At 32.9% G+C, this 7,500-nt stretch overlaps 1 long non-coding RNA gene across 1 annotated transcript in view; it reads right to left on the bottom strand.

The window, feature by feature from the left end:
- LOC136848233 (uncharacterized) overlaps positions 1-7,500 on the bottom strand; it is a 96,232-nt gene that overhangs the window by 7,513 nt on the left and 81,219 nt on the right. Inside the window, exon 2 of the long non-coding RNA XR_010855978.1 lies at positions 1,718-1,792. This is a non-coding gene — a long non-coding RNA (uncharacterized lncRNA). The remainder of the gene's footprint in view (positions 1-1,717; positions 1,793-7,500) is intronic.

Here is a 7,500-nt window from a genome sequence, read left to right as displayed (position 1 = left end):
GGGTGTCAGACCAGTTAATCCGGCTTATGGTCGCGCGACACCAGGTGGATTGGTGACTGGTGATCTTTATGGATGTATTTTCAGGTTACAACTACTTTTGAAACTGTCTGTTGCCACACATTTTACTTATATTTAGTCAACAGGAAATGGGTTACACTGTACTAAATTATTTAACTGTATATATGATTGATTTTGGGAAACCATGTTTTCAGGTGCTCTTTATTAACACATTTTGAGGTTATACCTGCTCAAAAATTGTCTGTCAATAATTTATTTTATATATTCAGCAATATTACACACTACCAAATTATTTAATTGCATAACGAAAGAATTATCAAGCAAAACCATCACATACATAACATAAATAGATAGGTTCCTCATAGAAAATTATTGAGTTTTCAGGTTAAAAGGTTTACCGCCACTCACCATTTTATACTTAGTCTACGGGAAATATATTAGTTCTTACCCAATCATTAAACTCCATTATTAAAGGATAATCAAGCAAAACCACTACATACATCCATATATGCATATCTCCGAAAGTGATTGAGTTTTCAGGCTAAAACAACTTAAGTAACGTCACTCATTTCTTTTTCATTTCTTTTATATTTCTACGGGAAATATATTTAATTGTACTGAATCATTTAACTTCGTAACTAAGGATTAATAAAAAAAAAACATAATATACATACATACATATATACATACATATCTCAGAAAGCGATCGAGTTTCAAGGCTATAATAATTTGAAAGTATTTTCGTCACTCATTTTTTTTAATATTCAATCTACGAGAAATTTATTACATTTTACCAAATCATTTGACTGCATAACTAAGGAATAATCGAGCAAAATCGTTACATACACACATATACATACATACATACATACATACATACATACATACTTCACACAAAATGACAGAATTCGGAAATCCCTGTTTTCGGGGCATATGAAATATTCCGCATGAGCCTATGAGCGACGAACGCGGTATTATTTCGACACTAGTTGCAAGGACCCAGTTTGACAGGAATATGAACAACTCTGCGGCAAAAGTTAGGTGGTCTCTGTCTCTCTCTCTCTCTATACACCTGGAATCTGGAACACCCGAATTTCGAAAGGACGGGGCGCGAATGTTATAACAGAGGAAGTACGGAGTTGCGTTAATGGAAAACTGGAATGCGAGACGGAAAGTGGAATTGCTTGAATGATTGGAGTTGAAAAGTTGGAAGAGAGGTTTTAATGAAATGAAAGGGAAATTTTTAAATAAGCTCAGAAGTCTGCCTTAAAGTGAGTGAAAAGTCTGGTAAATCGCCAGATTTTGAAAAGAGAAAATCAGGAGAAACATCTGATTTAGACCAGGGGAAAATTAAGGGAAGTAAGGGAAATTCAGAGATCGATCCCGTGAGAGGGGATAGTGGCTTGAGCCCCTCTCCTTAAAAATCCACTGTGCTTGGTCTACACACTGAAATCAGCATATTCGGTACATAGTAGTTAATTGGGATAGCAAACGCATCCCAAAAGACATACAGAGATCAGAAAAGTTAACCCTGCACTCACCTCATATATATATATATATATATATATATATATATATATATATATATATATATATATATATATATATATATATATATATATATATATATATATATATATATATATATATATATATATAATCACGAGTGCCAAAGCTCTGATAAAAGCATTGTACTCACATTCAGAACGCCCGCAGTTCGATCCCAGCTTGCCTCTTGCCTCCCACCAGTCAATCCCTCTGCTGTCACCAACACCTGTAAAGAAGAAGATAAATTGCACAAGGTGAAAAAATATATATGTGAAAAATATAAACACACACAAAAAAAATTGAAACATTGCCACCGGATATTTCATATCTGCCAGTTCCCACGCGTAACATGACTTAATCGCGTCACAGTGAGTAGGTACTGCACCCTATGTACGCCCAGGGGGCCCACCGGTACCTTTATTTGTTCATTTAGGACGACATAACTTGGACGACATAACTTGGGTAATTACGGCGCCCCATCTCAATAGCATGAGTACAGGGACGAGAGGAGGAAATGTTCCATTGGCCTCCTGGCCCGTGACTCCTGTGGAGAATTCTCTCCTATATCCTCCCACACACACACACACACCGAGAGAGAGAGAGAGAGAGAGATAAGGGGGAGGGGGGGTTCCAGATTTGCCACCTGCATTGTTTGACTCTGTTCATAACATCAACATCCTCTCCTGAAGACTATTCACTGGGACACTTGCACTTTAACGCCCCTGTTAAGAGTCAACAGCATCCGTATTTGGTTTTAAGGTACGCCCCTTGTTACTGCGCGTGGCGGGTTGTACGTCGGATGAGTACATATAGTGGACATACACATCAACACATAAACATACATACAACACACACCTATACAGATATTCGTGTATATATATATATATATATATATATATATATATATATATATATATATATATATATATATATATATATATATATATATATATTATAGAGGAATCACAAGACTTCAACGTACTATCAAACTTACAAGTTCCTTAGAGAGGAAAAAACTGAAAATAATTACCGAATACTTGTGTTTTAACTTTCTCCTCTTTGTGACGAACCTGCAAAGTATACATACATACATACATATATACATAATATAATTTATACTATATATATTATTCCCATTCACGCACATAGCATTCAATATAACCTATAACAAAGTAAATGAAGCATCTCCATCTTATATTTCCATTTCCTCCAAATCGTTTGTGTAACTCACTTAAACAGACTGAGATACTGCAAGACACAGGCGGTGTTTTCTACAGAGATAAAACAGCTCTTCCTTCTTTCACATTTGCATCACACACTAAAAGCTTTATTCTCCCCTCATGTCTAATTAGCTATTATAATTTTTCTTTCGTCGAGGATGTGCGCTCATGAAACCCTTTTTATTAAATGAGTCTTTTGTTTTATTTTTTTTTTCTCGTTGCCTTTTCTGACGAAATGTTTATTACCCAGACATTTATCTTTTTCTTTATGCGAGAGGGAGGAAGAGGATAATGAATTGCAAAGCACAACATGTACACGGATTTGTATGTACAGAATGTTTAATTTCACTTTATTGGCAGATTCTCTGTCTAATCTTCACTAAATGAGATATGCCGTTCTTAGCTTCAAGATTAAGCCACTCTAGACTTTTTTTTAGCAATTGCAAATTTATGAAATGTGTAGTGTTTAGAGACTACTAAACAATAACGTTTGATCAAGAACCAAGAACGAAATTTGATCTAGTTTGTAGATAAAAAAATGCATTCTCAACATTCCATACACAGTAATAATGCATTAGGTGTATTACGCAGCGTCTGACAAGCTGCCAATGAGGAAAAGGGAAGTGTGCTTTGCTAAATCGATCCGTTACCCAGAGTGTTTCTCATTATTCAGACGATGAAAATAAAAATATTTAAACACCCACCCCCACAAAAAAACCCTAAGAGTGCTCTACTCAACAAAAAAGAATTGTGAACTTTTTAAAGAAATATTTCTTGAAAAAGAATCGCATAATTTACATAAAGAATTTCAGACTCCTCGCGCGACAACTGACGTCAGCAGGATATTTCTGGTGAGCATTGCATTGCAGATCAAGTTATTTTTAGGAAGGATATTCTTGAGTGGCCTTGAGGAGGTCGAAGGCGTACTCACGATTTCGGAGGTCTCTGAAAATCCGGTCCTTTGACGCTTCTTACACTACACTTGAGGACGAAGCTTATCTCGCTAATGCTCTGAGGAGTTCTTGAGGTGTAAAGGTTTCTCTCTCTCTCTCTCTCTCTCATATATATATATATATATATATATATATATATATATATATATATATATATATATATATATATATATATATATATATATATATATATATATATATATATATATATATATATATATATCACACATTACCACAGGTGAAAATGTGATAATGTGTGATAAATGAATCACGTACAAAAGTGATAATAATCATATATATATATGTATATATATATATATATATATATATATATATATATATATATATATATATATATATATATATAGAAACCTTTACACCTCAGAACCTCAGGACATTAACGAGATAAGCTTCGGTCTCAAGCGTAGTGTAAGAAGCGTCAAAGGACCGGATTTTCAGAGGCCTCCGAAATCGTGAGTACTCCTTCAACCTCCTCAAGGCCACTCAAGAATATCCTTCCTTAAAAATACCTTGATCTGTAATGCAATGCTCACCAGAAGTATCCTGCTGATATGAAGGATCCCGATACTTCAGTTGCCGCGCGAAGAATCTGAAATTCTTTTTCAAGAAATAATTCTTTAAAAGGTTCACAATTCTTTTTTGTTGTGTGGAGTGCTCTTAGGATTTTTGGGGATAAATATTTTCATTTGCATCGTTTGAATCATGACAAACACTGGGTAACGGATTGATTTAGCAAAAAACCCTTCCCTTTTCTTCATTGGCACCCTGTCAGACCTGCTTAGAATAAACCACCTAATGCAGTATTACTGTGTGTGGAATACTGGGAATGTATTTTTTTTTTCTACAAGCTGGATAAAAGTTCGTTCTTAGTCTGCGATCAAAATTTATTGTTTAGTAGTCTCTAAACGTTAAACGTTTCATAAATTTGCAATTGCTAAAAAAAAGTCTAGAGTGGCTTAATCTTGAAGCTAAGAACAGCATATCTCATTTGGTGAAAATTAGATAGAGACTCTACCAATAAAGTGAAATTAATCATTCTGTACATGCAAATCCGTGTACATGTTGTGCTTTGCAATTCATTATCCTCTTTCTCCCTCTCGCATAAAGAAAAAGATAAATGTCTGGGTAATAAACATTTCGTCAGAAAAGGCAAGGAGAAAAAAAAAATAAAACAAAAAGACTCATTTAATAAAATAGGGGTTTCATGAGCGCACATCCTCGACGAAAGAGAAAATTATAATAGCTAATTAGACATGAAGGGGAGAATAAAGCTTTTAGTTTGTGATGCAAATGTGAAAGAAGGAAGAGCTGTTTTATCTCTGTAGAAAACACCGCCTGTGTCTTGCAGTATCTCAGTCTGTTTAAGTGAGTTACACAAACGATTTGGAGGAAATGGAAATAGATGTTTCATTTATTTTGTTATACATTGAATGCTATGTGTGAATGGGAATAATATATATATATATATATATATATATATATATATATATATATATATATATATATGTGTGTGTGTGTGTATATATATAATATATATATATATATATATATATATATATATATATATATATTATATATATATATATTGTATGCATGTGTATATATAAACACAAACGCAAACACACTCACGTATATATATATATATATATATATATATATATATATATATATATATATATATATATATATATAAATTTCACACATACAGGAATAAAACGATAAAATTTCCCAAGCATATACACATTTCTAAACATACTAGTAAGAACAACGCAGTCTATCTACATACGATAAGTCTTGAAGATTAGACGTCACTAAAAAAAAAAGACTTAACTTTACCATGAGACAGCTGTCACGATACCTCATTTTAAAAAGTCCTTAAGTCCTTTGAAAAAGTCCTTTTACGATCCCAGTTAGGTCAGTTTATAATGCCCCGAAACGACTTGTGAGTCATTTCTGAGACTTAAGAAGTATTTTAAATGCCAGTTATCATCGCTTATATTGCGTTAATGTGCCGGAGAAGTCTAGTTCCTGGGCTTGTTTCTGGGGTCCAAGCTTCCTCGTGTTAAAATTAAAGATGTGCATATATATATATATATATATATATATATATATATATATATATATATATATATATATATATATATATATATAAATATATATATATATATATACGTATACATATAAATTTTATATATATGTATGTATATGTATACATATATTATATATAATATATATATATATATATATATATATATATATATATATATATATATATATATATATAGTGTGTGTGTGTTTGTATGTATGTGTATAAGTGTGTGTGTGTGTACGCCTCATAATTAAAATCTGAATGCCAACAAGGTAATCCAAATCATGTTTTCTTAACCTACCGCAAGAGAAGCGTGTAATTAGACTCTCAACTATCTAATACATATAAATATATATATATATATATATATATATATATATATATATATATATATATATATATATATGTGTGTAATATATATCTATATAATTGCAAATACTAACAAAACATGACAATCACAAGTTTCAAAAATAATAACATTTATCCATTAACATTCTGCAATTTCTCTCCAAATATTTCACCACTTTTCATGACTTTCCAGTGAGGACGTAACAACAAATTTTCCGTTGTTGTTTATGTTAGAATTGTATTTTTGCACTTTAGAGTAAAACCATCACAAAAAGTTACAGAGGGGGGAAAGTTTATCATAACATTCGAACGGGAAACATAGGTCACAGAACTGTGAAGCTAGTTATTTTCTTACGAGTATTTCGCACCCCCTCCTCTCTCTCTCTCTCTCTCTCTCTCTCTCTCTCTCATTTTTGATCATTTTTGATGTATACATTCTTGGGGAAGAGGGTGGAGAAACTCTCTCTCTCTCTCTCTGTTTACTAATCCTTTAGATGTACTCGTATACATTCTTGGGGAAGGAAGTGGAGAAACTCTCTCTCTCTCTCTCTCTCTCTCTCTCTCTCTCTCTCTCTCTGTTTACTCATTTTTTGATGTAAAAGTTCTTGGGGAAGAGGGTTGAGAAACTCTCCCTCTCCCCCCCCCCCTCTCTCTCTCTCTCTGTTTACCCATTGTTTAGATGTATACATTCTTGGGTAAAACAGCGGTGAAACTGTTTCATTTCAAAATCTTGTTTATTTTTTTTCTATTTTTGCACGAATGTTGTTGCATTAAGAAATAGCAAATGAAGTTTATTTTCCTATATAATGCAGTGATTTGCTTTAGTAATACTAAAATACTTTTGGGGGGGGGTTTAGATGACCTATTCGCAATGGTACCACTTTCATTTTCATAACAGTCAATTTAGGTATCCTCCTGCTCTCTGATATCATAATATTTTGGTAGTTTATGCTCATAATTTGTAAGCATGGTGGTGAGTGGCCTTTGTGAGGAACTTATGGTAATCTCAACAATTACAAGACATGATTCTGATCCCCAAAATATTAGTTTTCCTACCTCAGATCTCCAGGTGTGTTCATTGAACAAAGAGCATTTGTGTCACTATCATGAAAAAAAGTTCTGTAGGGTAACCGAACTGCCATAAGCCATTCTTGACATATATATACGTCAAACACCAGTAGATATATATGCTCACTATTGGGCTAAAAAAAACTGTTAGACCAAAACATTTATCTACAGAAGTGGCTTTGTTCCTTTGAAGCTATTAATGAACTGATCAATATACTTTCAGTAAAAAGATATA

The sequence above is a fragment of the Macrobrachium rosenbergii genome, chromosome 18, assembly GCF_040412425.1.
Source record: "Macrobrachium rosenbergii isolate ZJJX-2024 chromosome 18, ASM4041242v1, whole genome shotgun sequence".
Taxonomy (NCBI): Eukaryota; Metazoa; Arthropoda; class Malacostraca; order Decapoda; family Palaemonidae; genus Macrobrachium; species Macrobrachium rosenbergii.
The sequence above is the reverse complement of the archived record's forward strand: the minus strand, read 5'-3'. Positions and strand labels throughout refer to the sequence as shown.